Source organism: Oncorhynchus nerka, linkage group LG4 (assembly GCF_034236695.1).
Source record: "Oncorhynchus nerka isolate Pitt River linkage group LG4, Oner_Uvic_2.0, whole genome shotgun sequence".
NCBI classification, from domain to species: domain Eukaryota; kingdom Metazoa; phylum Chordata; class Actinopteri; order Salmoniformes; family Salmonidae; genus Oncorhynchus; species Oncorhynchus nerka.
Window position 1 is genome coordinate 43147658 of NC_088399.1, and position 14023 is coordinate 43161680.

Here is a 14023-nt window from a genome sequence, read left to right on the forward strand (position 1 = left end):
ATCAAACCATGTAAGGACCGTCTCATTTCAAACAAGCGCACTTCCGTCCTCGTTCACCGGCTCTCTTCGATTACCTTTGACCTTTTTCAAAATGAGGTGAGAGAGGTCTGAGAGAGGACGCAGGAGATGAGCAAATCCAATTGAGGAAAGGCCCCTGTCTGCGAGTGCACGTTTGTCTACGACTTTCTATAGCCGTTAGCAATGACTTTAATGTATTGACAAGTATTCTGGTAGATGGAAAGGCTTTCCAAAAAACCTTCTCAATCACGAGTGCTACAGAAACATCGCTTACCAAACAACCGTTGGTAATTAGGTCTATCAGGTTGGTGTACAGTTGAATTAAAGGGCAACTCCACCCAAATACAACATTTCTTCAATTGTTGTGGTCTTCTGATGTGATTTAAGCATTGTTGTGCACTAAGAACATCCTTTTATTTTTTAAGTGTGATTTTGAGAGCGGAGACTGAAACCTGGAAAACTACAACTTTAAAAAAGGATTTGGGGGGGGGGGGGGGGGGGGATGACGGAATCAGGCAACAAAAAAAACAGATATGCTCCCTAACTGTGAATTTGCAGCTAGCTACATTTAAATTGTATGCCAAACAAAAAACATTGATTTCAAAGTTGAACAAAATCATACAACTCTCTGCACAAGGACTACTGACTACTTTTAACAAATTACACTGAACATTTGACAAAAACACATTTACTAGAAGAACTGTGCAGATGAAAAGTTTGGTAACAGAATTCCTTAAAATCTCCCTCAGATTATGTGCCCATGTTTTCCAAAAATGTGTAAAATATCTGCTCTGAATTAAGCTCTGAAGTAAGATTCAACGATGTCTGCAGAAAGAATGGGGTGTCCTCTATAACATGACACAATGACTTTCAAAAAATCTCCGTTGGTTATTGAACTAGAGTAAGTGAAATGGATTTACACATGGTAACGGAATTGCGGTAACAGAATGTCATCATGTGTCCCTGATCTGCACTACAAAGAAATCTTGGTCGACCGAAAGTAGTCTGTTCTTTCGACCAATTGTTAGTGTATTTTTCCATATGAAATCAACTATATGCACTGAGCTTGTTTGATACTTTAAACACACCGTTTGATTAAATAATTAAGACAAACAAATGACTTGAGCCAGCGAGTGCCTTAGACTGGGCCCTGGGGTGAGTTGTTTGAGCCTTGAGCCAGCGAGTGCCTTAGACTGGGCCCTGGGGTGAGTTGTTTGAGCCTTGAGCCAGCGAGTGCCTTAGACTGGGCCCTGGGGTGAGTTGTTTGAGCCTTGAGCCAGCGAGTGCCTTAGACTGGGCCCTGGGGTGAGTTGTTTGAGCCTTGAGCCAGCGAGTGCCTTAGACTGGGCCCTGGGGTGAGTTGTTTGAGCCTTGAGCGAGGAGAGGGACGGAAGCTATACTGTTACATTGGCAATACTAAAGTGCCTACAAGAACATCCAATAGTCAAAGGTTAATGAAATACAAAATGGTATAGAGGGAAATATTCCTACAATAACTAAAACCTGAAACTTCTTACCTGGGAATATTGAAGACTCGTGTTAAAAGGAACCACCAGGTTTCATATGTTCTCATGTTCTGAGCAAGGAACTGAAACGTTAGCTTTCTTACATAGCACATATTGCACTTTTACGTTCTTCTCCAACACTTTTTTTTTTTTGCATTATTTAAACCAAATTGAACATGTTTCATTATCTGGGACGGCAGGGTAGCCTAGTGGTTAGAGCGTTGGACTAGTAACCGGAAGGTTGCAAGTTCAAACCCCCGAGCTGGTTTTATTGATGTATTATATTAAGTTAAAATAAATGTTAATTCAGTATTGTTGTAATTGTCATTATTACAAATACAATAAATAAATAAAAATGTTAATGTATTTTAAAATCGGCCGATTAATCGGTATCGGCTTTTTGGGTCCTCCAATAATCGGATTCGGCGTTGAAAAATCATAATCGTTCGACCTCTAGCTGGAACAGTGTAAATAATGCTAAATAAATTACGTGTACCAGAGAGTCTGTTCTAACGGGGATTTTTTAAGTGCAATTATTACTGCAAAGACTAAAAACAGTTGCATGCATCCGTGAATGCAATTGCTGACATGTTGCAGTTCATTTGTTGTTTTGGCTAATTATTCGAGAATCCCTTTGTTATATCATTTGTAAACTAAAATACTTGATTGCATTTCAAAACATGAATGACTTGTATGCTGTGTGATGACATGAACGAATGAATGATTGTACGGAGCCCTCTTAGGCCATACAGCTCGATGGTGGTTATACAAGGCTACTATACTAAGACTACTAATGATAATGACATTACTTATTATTATAATAAACATGATCGTAATTACAATTGTAATAATAACAATAAGTAGGAGGTCAAGAAAAGGAGGGTGTAGGAGCGAGAGCTGCGTGCGTATTGTGTGTAACAAACAGGTGCTGTTAGGTTACAATCGGGGCATAAAATAAATGTTTTGGTCCACCAGCCCGCTAAAATTACACCAAGAAAACGCAAACAAAGAAAATTGATGACCATGCTTTGTAATGTTTCTAAAACAATAAATGTATTACTAGTAAGAAGTAATGTGTGTGTATATTGATACAATTTATTTTTTTGACCCAAGACTTTTAACTAAAATATCAGAGAAATGTTCAGGGAGGTTATCGTGGTAGCACAACTCGAGTCATGTTTGTGCCTGTGAGATTTGAGTCTGACTATTACAAGCGTTGTCTTCTCTTCCCTAGCAGTTGATCTCAAACTTAGAGAAACAACCTAGATTGTGAACAATGTAAATAGCCAAGAAATACAAGGACAAAGTCTCACTTCAGTAGACTTTCCTTTCAAGTAAATTAGACCAACTTTTATGCCTGTGCGCAGCGCTTCCGAAAATGAATATTTCACTTAGTTCTTCACGTGCTTTATAGATCGGCAGGTAAGGGTGCTCTCGAGCGGCTAGATGTTCTTTACCATTCAGCCATCAGATTTGCCACAAATGCTCCTTATAGGACACAACACTGCACTCTATACTCCTCCGTAAACTGGTCATCTCTGTATACCAGGCACAAAATCCACTGGTTGATGCTCATTTATAAAACCCTCTTAGGCCTCACTCCTCCCTATCTGAAATATCTACTGCAGCCCTCATCCTCCACATACAACACCCGCGACTGAAATGAGAACAATGAGCTGCAAAAAACACTCAAACCGGACAGTTTTATCACAATCTCTTCATTCAAAGACTCAGTCATGGACACTCTTCGTGACAGTTATGGCTGCTTCTGTTGCCTCTGCCTTTTTGCTGTTGTCTGTGCCCAATAAATGTTTGAACATTGTGTTGTGCTGCTACCATGTTGTTGTCATGTTGTGTTGCTACCATGCTGTGTTGTCATATGTTGCTGCCATGCTATGTTGTTGTCTTAGGTCTCTCTTTATGTATTGTTGTGGTGTCTCTCTTGTCGTGATGTGTGTTTTGTCCTATATATATATATATATTTTTTTTTTATCCCAGCCCCCAGCATTGCAGAGCGAGGTGGAATAGGCTATATAGGATTTGTAGTTCTTCGATTTTGTGCAATTAATTTACCAGCTATGAAACCAAGCAACGGAAATACTTTGAAAACAGCTACAGCAGCATTTATTTGACTATAAATGTGATCACACTTTACTATTTCTATCCACAAATTTGAGTGACATGCTCCCACTGTGGAGCCCTGATCACCGGCCAACATGGCTGGTGAAATAGACATCTTACCCACCAATGCCAAAATCTACCTGCATTTGGCGGGTGTTAATTATAGGCCCTGATTACAATATGATAATCTTTCTGACCGTTTGGAACAGTGTAAACAGCACTAAATAAATTAAAAGCAGCCTATACCAGAGATATAAATCCTAGAAAAGAGTTGATTTTTTAAACTTGTGAAATTGCTTTTGCGTGTTGCAGTGTCGTGAGGCTTGGAGCTCATGGAATCAGTAGGCTATTAAACAAACTCAAATACGCAACAGAAGCATATTTATATTTATTTCTGTAGATATATATATGATTTAGAAAGCCAGGCACATTTAACAGATAGGCTATTGATTATAGGCTATTGATTATAGACCTAATTAAGTTGGGGTTTCCTCTCTCCTCAATTTTCATAGACATTTAAAACGCCTCACTCCACTGCTGCCTCCGCCGCATTGTTCTCAACACCATTATGCTGGTTAACTTTGCTATTATGCACATAGCAACATGGTCTTGGAAAAGGCGGCCATTCAACAGCGTACCAAAGATTGTTTCAGAACCACAGACAGCAACCGCTATCCAATGCGGGGAAAACCGCATTTGTTATAAAATATATATTTTTTATTAGTGTTGCACCATTGTTCTTAAATAATATAACCATATACATTTTCAGTAGCATATGTCAGAGCGATGGACTGTTCCATCCCCGTGGCCTCAGCAATGGATTAGTCCACTGAGACAGGCATGAATCAGACGGCTGTCTAGTGCGCCGTGAAATATATATATATATATACTTATGATTGCTCGACTAAAGAAATCTCAGTCGACCAACAGCCTATCGACCAAACAATCAACTAAATGGGGTCAGCCCTAACAAACGCATAAATATGAATGTCATTCTGTTCATGGTGATGTGTCCTATATAGGTACACAAAAGGTATAAATATGCAATATCCTCCTTTGCATATTTGGGTATTATTCTACACAAGAATAATTATTCTAATAATTATGCTATTATTCTAATGACCTCTGCACCCAAACAAGACCAAATTTGGTTGGTCCTGACCGGACCAAATCTGAACCAATCATAGAGCTCTATGTTTCACAAGTTTGGACATCCATGTGCAGCACAGTAGAGCTCAGTAGAGTACAGTACAGCTCAGCTCAGTAGAGTACAGCACAGAACAGTAGAGCTCAGTAGAGTACAGCACAGAACAGTAGAGTTCAGTACAATATAGTAAAGTATAGTTCAGTACTGTAGAGTACAATTCAGTAGATTATAGTGTACTCAACTCTAGTGTGCTCTACTGTGTACCATACTGAACTCCTGTGTTGTACTGAACTATACTCTACTTTTCTTTACTGTACTCTACTGTCCGAACTTGTGAACCCAACTGTGGTTTGTGACTACTATTATTTTCTATTGTAGCCAACTCAATTGCAAAAATTCCATTACCACATTTTCTGAAATTCCGTTACTGATTTGGTAACAGATTTTTTTTGTTTTAATCACTTAATAATTCATAAACAAAATTGATATCAATAAAAACTAGAGGATCGGCCGATTAAATCTGCATGGCCGATTAATTGGGGCCTATTTCAAGCTTTCATAACAATCGGTAATCAGCATTTTTGAACGCCGATTATGGCCGAGTACATTGCAATCCACGTGTTACGCGAGTGCAGCAAGGAGCCAAGCTAAGTTGCTAGCTAGAATTAAACTTATTTTATAAAACAACAATCAATCTTAGCATAATCACTAGTTACCGATATATGTTTGATGATATTACTAGTTTAACTAGTTTGTCCTGTGTTGCATATAATCAATGCGGTGCCTGTTAATTTATCATCGAATCACAGCCTACTTCGCCAAACAGGCGATGATTTAACAAAAGCGCATTTGCAAAAAAAAAAGCTAAATTGTTGCACTAATGTACCTAACCATAAACATCAATGCCTTTCTTAAAATCAATACACAAGTATATTTTTTTGAACCTGCATATTTAGTTAAAAGAAATTCATGTTAGCTGGCAATATTAACTACGGTAATTGTGTCACTTCTCTTGCGTTCAGTGCAAGCAGAGTCAGGGTATATGCAGCAGTTTGGGCTGCCTGGCTCATTGCGAACTGTGTGAAGACCATTTAATCCTAACAAAGACCGTAATTAATTTGCCAGAATTTTTCACAATTATGACATAACATTGAAGGTTGTGCAATGTAACAGCAATATTTAGACTTAGGGTTGCCACCCTTTCGATAAAATACGGAACGGTTCCGTATTTCACTGAAAGAATAAGCATTTTGTTTACAAAATTATAGTTTCCGGATTTGACCATATTAATGACCCAAGGCTCGTATTTCTGTGTGTTTATTATATTATAATTAAGTCTATGATTTGATATTTGATATAGCAGTCTGGCTGAGCGGTGGTAGGCAGTAGCCGGCTCGTCAGCATTCATTCAAACAGCACTTTCCTGTGTTTGCCAGCAGCTCTTCGCAATGCTTGAAGCACAGTGCTGTTTATGACGTCAAGCCTGTCAACTCCCGAGATTAGGCTAAGAACATCCAATAGTCAAAGGTATATGAAATACAAATGGTATAGAGAGAAATAGTCTATAATTCCTATAATAACTATAACCTAAAACCTCTTAACTGGGAACATTGAAGACTCATGTTAAAAAGAACCACCAGCTTTCCTATGTTCTCATGTTCTGAGCAAGGAACATAAACATTAGCTTTTTTTTTTTACATGGCACATATTGCACTTTTACTTTCTTCTCCAACACTGTGTTTTTGCATTATTGCAACATGTTTCATTATTTATTTGAGACTAAATTGATTTATTTTATGTATTATATTAAGTTAAAATAAAAGTGTTCATTCAGTATTGTTGTAATTGTTATTATTACACACACACACACACACAAAGGAACTGCCGATTAATCGGCATCGGCTTTTTTTGGTCCTCCAGTAATCGGTATCGACATTGAAAAATCATAAATCCATCGACCTCTAGTAAAAACACTAACTAATTGATAGGTCTACCTTTACTTGTTACTTCTGTGAACTTTTATTATCCCCCCTCCTCATAAGGGAGAGACATTTTTTAAATATCTTTAAGATATGTGGGTTTTTGGTAACGGGATTTCAAGGCACATGGCAATGTTCCTTAAACTCACAGAAGGTAGAAAAATGTATCTAAATATATCCAAATATAAGTGTTGATATTAGTTGGCAGAGATCTTTACTTCAACATGTATGTTTTGATGCATTTCTAATACCGTTTAAGACTTTCTGATAGATGTTTTCTTAAAACCCTTTTCCACCAGTTTGACCAGAAAAAAATTATAGACTCTTATCTGTCATTTGACACCCAATTTGATATGCTCCTATGAACTTCACATGTTGGTGCTCATGGGAAATGTCCTACTACTATAGTTGTTACTATTATTTGAATGTGTATTTCTTTCTGGTCGATAACCATCATTCAAGCAGTAACATTCCCCCATAATCAACTAGTCCATACAAAACTTTTACACAACTACATTTGCCGTGAATACAGCAGACATGCAGCCTGTATGTGTAGACTAAAATATGTTGGTAAATGAAAAGCCAACGCTGTAAACGAATTTCAGTCATATGGGATAGTCACAACATTTTCCACAGATAATGGGTCATTTAGCTTGCTCGTGTACTTGGTAGATGAATTCAATAACATTGAAAAAGTAGCTATACTCAAGTTAAGATAATGCACGGATACCATGTCTAAGTGCTAGCTAGTAGCGAGCAACATACTACGTTTCCATTAGCAAGAAAGTCCTCTTCCCGGCAGCATTTTAGACGGGTGATCTTTGCCATCATTTGCATGCACTACTAAGTAAACATGGTGCATAAATAATGAGGTTGCTAATTTAGCTACGGTGTGCACACAAGCTTTTTTAGGTAACTACCTATCATTAGCTGCAGAACTAACTATTTAATATATTATAATAACATATATAATACATTCCATTTAGCAGACATTTTTACCCAAAGCGACATACTATTACGCGTGCATATATGTTATGTATGGTGGTCCCGGGAATCAAACCCACTACCCAGGCCTTACAAGCGCTATGCTCTACCTACTGAGCTACATGCCTAGCATTGGCCAAATTAGCCATCTAGCTAGCAAAGTTGAATTGTATTTCTGCTTTATCCCAGTGATGCTTAACCATCTAGTCAGTTAGCTAGCTAGTTACCACCTTGACAGAATCCGACTTCTGTTCATTTCTTCTCTCTAGTCGGAATGGTGCTATGCCGAAATGTGGACAGCCAGAGCGGTATATGGCTTGGAAAACCAACCTCAATCCAAGGATGGAATATGTCACTGTACTCCTAATTATCCTGAAATGATGAATGGTGAATCGAGAAGATTGGAATTTTTTTATTTAACTGCTGTTTTTGGCAGCATGCTAGGCTAGCTAACGCTATAGTAGCCCATTCGATTCCGTGAAAATGCAACACCTAGCATTGGGATGAGTAGTTACTGGAAGTGTTGTCAAATCCAATGGGCTGCTTTAGCATTAGCTAGCATGCTGACAAAAATGGCAGTTCAATTAAAAACAAGCAGAATTTCAGTCTTCTCAGTGTATCGTTTTGAATAATGGGATAATTCGGAGTACAGCGCCCTCTCACATCCCTGGATTTTAGGTACATTGTCCGAGCCATATTTCGCACCGTCTCCACGGTGTTCTGACCACAGCTGCCTACCATTCAGACTAGAGGTCGACCGATTAATCGGAATGGCCAATTAATTAGGGACGATTTCAAGTTTTCATAACAATCGGAAATCAGTATTTTTGGGGACCAATTTTGCCAATTTTTTTATACCTTTATTTAACTAGCCAAGTCAGTTAAGAACATATTCTTATTTTCAATGACGGCCTAGGAACAGTGGGTTAACTGCCTTGTTCAGGGGCAGAACGACAGATTTTCACCTTGTCATCTCGGAAGATCCAATCTTGCAACCTTACAGTTAACTAGACCAACGCTCTAACCACCTGCCTCTCATTGCACTCCACGAGGAGCCTGCCTGTTACGTGAATGCAGTAGAAGCCAAGGTAAGTTGCTAGCTAGCATTAAACTTAAAAATAAAAAAAATCAATCATAATCACTGGTTATAACTACACATGATTGATGATATTACTAGTTTATCTAGCGTGTCCTGCGTTGCTTAAAATCAATGCAACGCTGGGGGATGATTTAACAGAAGCACATTTGCGAATCGTTGGACGATTGTACCTAACCATAAACACCAATGCCAATCTTAAAATCAATACACAGAAGTATATATTTTTAAACCTGCATATTTAGCTAAAAGAAATCCAGGTTAGCAGGCAATATTAACCAGGTGAAATTGTGTCATTTCTCTTGCATTCATTGCACGCAGAGTCAGGGTATATGCAACAGTTTGGGCAGCCTGGCTCATTGCGAACTAATTTGCCAGAATTTTACATAATTATGACATAACATTGAAGGTTGTGCAATGTAACAAGAATATTTAGACTTAGGGATGCCACCCGTTAAGATAAAATACCGAACGGTTCCGTATTTCACTGAAATAATAAACGTTTTGTTTTCGAAATGATAGTTTCCGGATTCGACCATATTAATGACCAAAGGCTCATATTTCTGTGTGTTATTCTGTTATAATTAAGTATATGATTTGACTGAGCGATGGTAGGTAGCAGCAGGCTCGTAAGCTTTGCAAGCACAGCGCTGTTTATGACTTCAAGCCTATCAGCCTAATGGCTGGTGTAACCGATGTGAAATGGCTAGCTAGTTAGCTGGGTGTCTGCTAATAGCGTTTCAAACGTCACTCACTCTGAGACTTGGAGTAGTTATTCCCCTGGCTCTGCAAGGGCCACCGCTTTTGTGGAGCGATGGGTAACGCTGCTTTGAGTGTGGCTGTTGTCGATGTGTTCCTGGTTCGAGCCCAGGTAGGGGCGAGGAGAGGGATGGAAGCTATACTGTTACACTGGCAATACTATAGTGCCTATAAGAACATCTAATAGTCAAAGGTTAATGAAATACAAATGGTAGAGAGAGAAATAGTCCTATAAATACTATATTAACTACAACCTAAAACCTTGGAATATTGAAGTCTCATGTTAAAAGGAACCACCAACTTTCATATGTTCTCATGTTCTGAGCAAGGATCTCAAACATTAGCTTTTTTACATGGCACATATTGCACTTATTACTTCTCCAACACTTTGTTTTTGCATTATTTCAACCAAATTGAACATGTTTCATTATTTATTTGAGGCTAAATTGATTTTTACTGATGTATTATATTAAGTTAAAATAAGCTTTCATTCAGTATTGTTGTAATTGTCATTATTACAAATAGAAATACTGTTTTTTTGTTGTTGTTTTTTGTGTGTTTTAAATCGGCATCGGCTTTTTTGGGTCCTCCAATAATCGGTATCGGCATTGACAAATCATAATAGGCCGACCTCTAATTCAGACCTTACATGGAAGATCTAATTACAGTGACCGTATGGTCTGAATCTTTAGACTAGTTACAACCTAACCTAGTCAGTTACCTCATTCACCAGCACCAATTTACAGAGCAGTGCAAAAGAGTAAAAACTAGTTAATGAGAGCTGACTTGCTAATGTTGCTGGCTTAGTCAGTTGAGAGGGCCTTCTAAGCATAATTTTCTAGTCAGGAGGCTAAACATAGTCAGCAACAGAGACTTGCTCCTTGAGTAATATTAGCTGGATGTGTACATAGTTAGTTAGCTCACCTATAGTTTAACTATGATCACCTAGATTGAAGGATAACCGTGTGACAAGCTGGATGCATGATTACAGACATGATTATTCTCTCTGCTGCTCCGGCTGACAACATAGCTGCACATCTGTCTCTCTCTCTCTCTCTCTCTGGCAACACAGTAATCGGTCAGATACAGTAGGCTGCTAATTGCTCACCCAACACCAATTAGGGTCCAATGTATTTAATCAACTTTCTTTTCATCAGCTACGCAATAGTCTAACATAGCCCTGATTTATACATGTTTGTGTTTTACAATAACCCCGTTTTTCACACCCCTTTTCCTGATGATTTAGCAAGCTTTCCAAGCAAGGTAGCTATATTTACTTGCTTTATCAAGTTACATTAATATCTACAACATTGGATAGATTGCTAATTTCCCTGTAAACAAATGAATCTAAGTTGGTTGAAGTTGCCAATCCTATGCAAAGGGAATAGCTATAGGTATGTTTAACATGTTATCAACTAGACAAGGGGTGGTCTCATCACAAATTGTTATGTTAAATCTCTGTGGTGTATCTGATGATTCCATTTGATAGATTGTAGCTAGCTAGATAACTTGGTGGATAATACATATGCAGCTATTACTTTATAAGCGACTAGGTCAATTATGCTTAATGTGTACAATTTGGTAGCCTCAAAACGGTGAATAGCAAGCTTGCACAGTTATTAAGCAAATGTTTAAACCAGTTTAGTTGACATTGCAAAAAATATATACTAGCCACTAGCTAGTGTGTAGCATTGGATAGCAAGAGCCTATTTCTCAGAACATCTGACTCCAGCATAAAACGTCAGAAAACATTACCCTGCTGAGAAAACACTGAAGTTGCACTTGTTAGTTTTGTCTAAATAGCCAACAAGTAACGTTAACTAGCTAGGTAACACTACGCACATACTGTAGCAGCTAGTTAGCTATATTATTCTAACCTTTGATAGCTAACAAAAGTTAGCTATGGCTAGCTAGTCAACGTTAGCTACCGAGACTGCAACCGAATCCATGTTTGCCTTGACTCGCCCACACATAATCATTCATTTGCAACCCTATGACCATCCCTTTTGGTTTGTTATCATGATTGCGCGTGCGGATTAGGATTTTATTTTCAGTTTCAATGGCCTACATCGGCCTATTAGCTTGCTAACTGGACCTCGGACTCGCCTGAGGAAGCGTAACCCCGACCCGACGCCTATATGAGCGGATACAAGGCAACATAAATGTTAAAAACACATATCGGTGCATTCCACAACGTCTATCCAGTTTCACTGAATATAAACAACACCCGTGTAGCCGATCGGAATTGTTTTGTTATGGTACTCCTAAATCTATATTGTACAATCATATTTACCTCTGGATGTGTTGATAAAAAGAAATGGTTGCAAGGGGGTTGGATCCGTGTCTCTAGCTCCCTCTCCGTTCTATCGCTCGAACAGCTCCTCCGAGTAATAATATAACAACAATAATCCGGTTCGGGAGGGTTCGTTCTTCCTTCTCACTGCAAACATCTATGCTTGGAGAGGGGCAAACATTCCATAACCAGTCCTTGTACCGGTTTATCCCCAACACCGGCAGAAGATGAGTTTAAATTCCAAAGGGTTTCGGAAAACAATCAAATGTGAAAAACAGAAATACTATTGACGCGGTGATAAAAGGGATCCACTCAGACTCTCCTCCTTCTCTTGCAGAACAAAATGCCGACCGGAAGAACTGCTGCAGGAATAACTCCCTCCACCGGCGCCAAACCAACTAGCAGGAGCAACCATAGCCAGCAACCCAGTTACTTCCGCCGCTTTCTGCATTACTACTATACACCGATACCATCCATTCCACACAGCTGCTGTAAATATTTTGGAGGACGAGGTCATCCTTGAGTATGTAACCAGCTAAACCAATGTAAGCAGTTAATAAAATAAGATAACTAGCATAATGATAATTCTAATACATACATAGTAGTTGTGTATGAATTGCATTATTTGATGTAAAACTTTTTTTAAAGATATTTGGAATTTGGGCTGACATGAAAACCTATCAGTGCTTGGCTCAACAACCATCAACGCACACACACACACACACACACACACACACACACACACACACACACACACACACACACACACACACACACACACACACACACACAGAGAACAGTTACTTTAAGTTGGTTCTCTAAAAAATAGAAGCATGATGACCACCATGGTAGCAGAGAATTCCAGATATGTTGGTGTTGTCTCCTGCTGCATGCACCCACAAGCACCCACTTTCACACTTACCTTTGATTGACAGGTAGGTAGTTCAAGTAAGATTCTACCTATGACAAATAATGAACAATAAGAAAGTTAATTTAATAAGCATAACATTGATGGAAATAGGGAAAATGGCAAAGGAGTCAACAGACATGAATCGATCAAGGTATTAACATGCCCAAACAACAAGAGCTGTTGATATTTTGTGGAAGAAAGCGAAAGTGAGCGAACTGACTTAATTTTTTAAACATTTTTATTTCACCTTTATTTAACCAGGTAGGCAAGTTGAGAACAAGTTCTCATTTACAATTGCGACCTGGCCAAGATAAAGCAAAGCAGTTCGACAGATACAACGACACAGAGTTACACATGGAGTAAAACAAACATACAGTCAATAATACAGTATAAACAAGTCTATATACAATGTGAGCAAATGAGGTGAGAAAGGCAAAAAAGGCCATGGTGGCAAAGTAAATACAATATAGCAAGTAAAACACTGGAATGGTAGTTTTGCAATGGAAAAATGTGCAAAGTAGAAATAAAAATAATGGGGTGCAAAGGAGAAAAATTAATTAATTAATTAAATACAGTTGGGAAAGAGGTAGTTGTTTGGGCTAAATTATAGGTGGGCTATGTACAGGTGCAGTAATCTATAAGATGCTCTGACAGTTGGTGTTTAAAGCTAGTGAGGGAGATAAGTGTTTCCAGTTTCAGAGATTTTTGTAGTTCGTTCCAGTCATTGGCAGCATTGATTGAATTGATTGAACAGGTCTGATTTCAGAAAATCAATAAACAAATAAATACTTTTACTTTCTGCCTTACCTTTATTTGATTTCTTCCTCACGCTTGGCATCCCATTAACATGGATGGGCCAGCTGTGTATTCAGTTAGCTAGAGACCTGGCAAAAATGTTTCCCAGTAAGATCGTTGTTAGCTAACTTCAGCTAACGCGTTAGCTAGCAAGCAAGCAGAGAACGGACTTTTATTTATTTAACGTTTAACAAATGGACACTGAGAGCAAGTAACAAAGTTCATTCATAATTTACCCGCAAAACAATTTTGCAACCAGATACAGATAGCTAACTAGTTTAAAACTGTTTCGGCGCTAGCTAGCCTGGCCAGTAGCTGTTGTCCTCGGGATATAATTATATTTAGGAAAGGATGTTGTTGAAAAAGTCGCGCTCTTCGACTTTCGGTGGAGTCTGACATAATTCTCGTTGCCAACC

At 38.5% G+C, this 14023-nt stretch overlaps 1 protein-coding gene across 2 annotated transcripts in view; it reads right to left on the bottom strand.

Moving 5' to 3' along the window:
- The window catches only part of LOC115125570 (nipped-B-like protein), a 50251-nt gene extending 38221 nt beyond the window's left edge, over positions 1-12030 (bottom strand). For both annotated transcript variants that reach the window (XM_029655101.2, XM_029655089.2), the window contains exon 1: positions 11903-12030. The gene's annotated coding sequence lies outside the window, so the exon portion shown is untranslated. The remainder of the gene's footprint in view (positions 1-11902) is intronic.
- Between the last annotated feature and the right edge of the window lie 1993 nt (positions 12031-14023).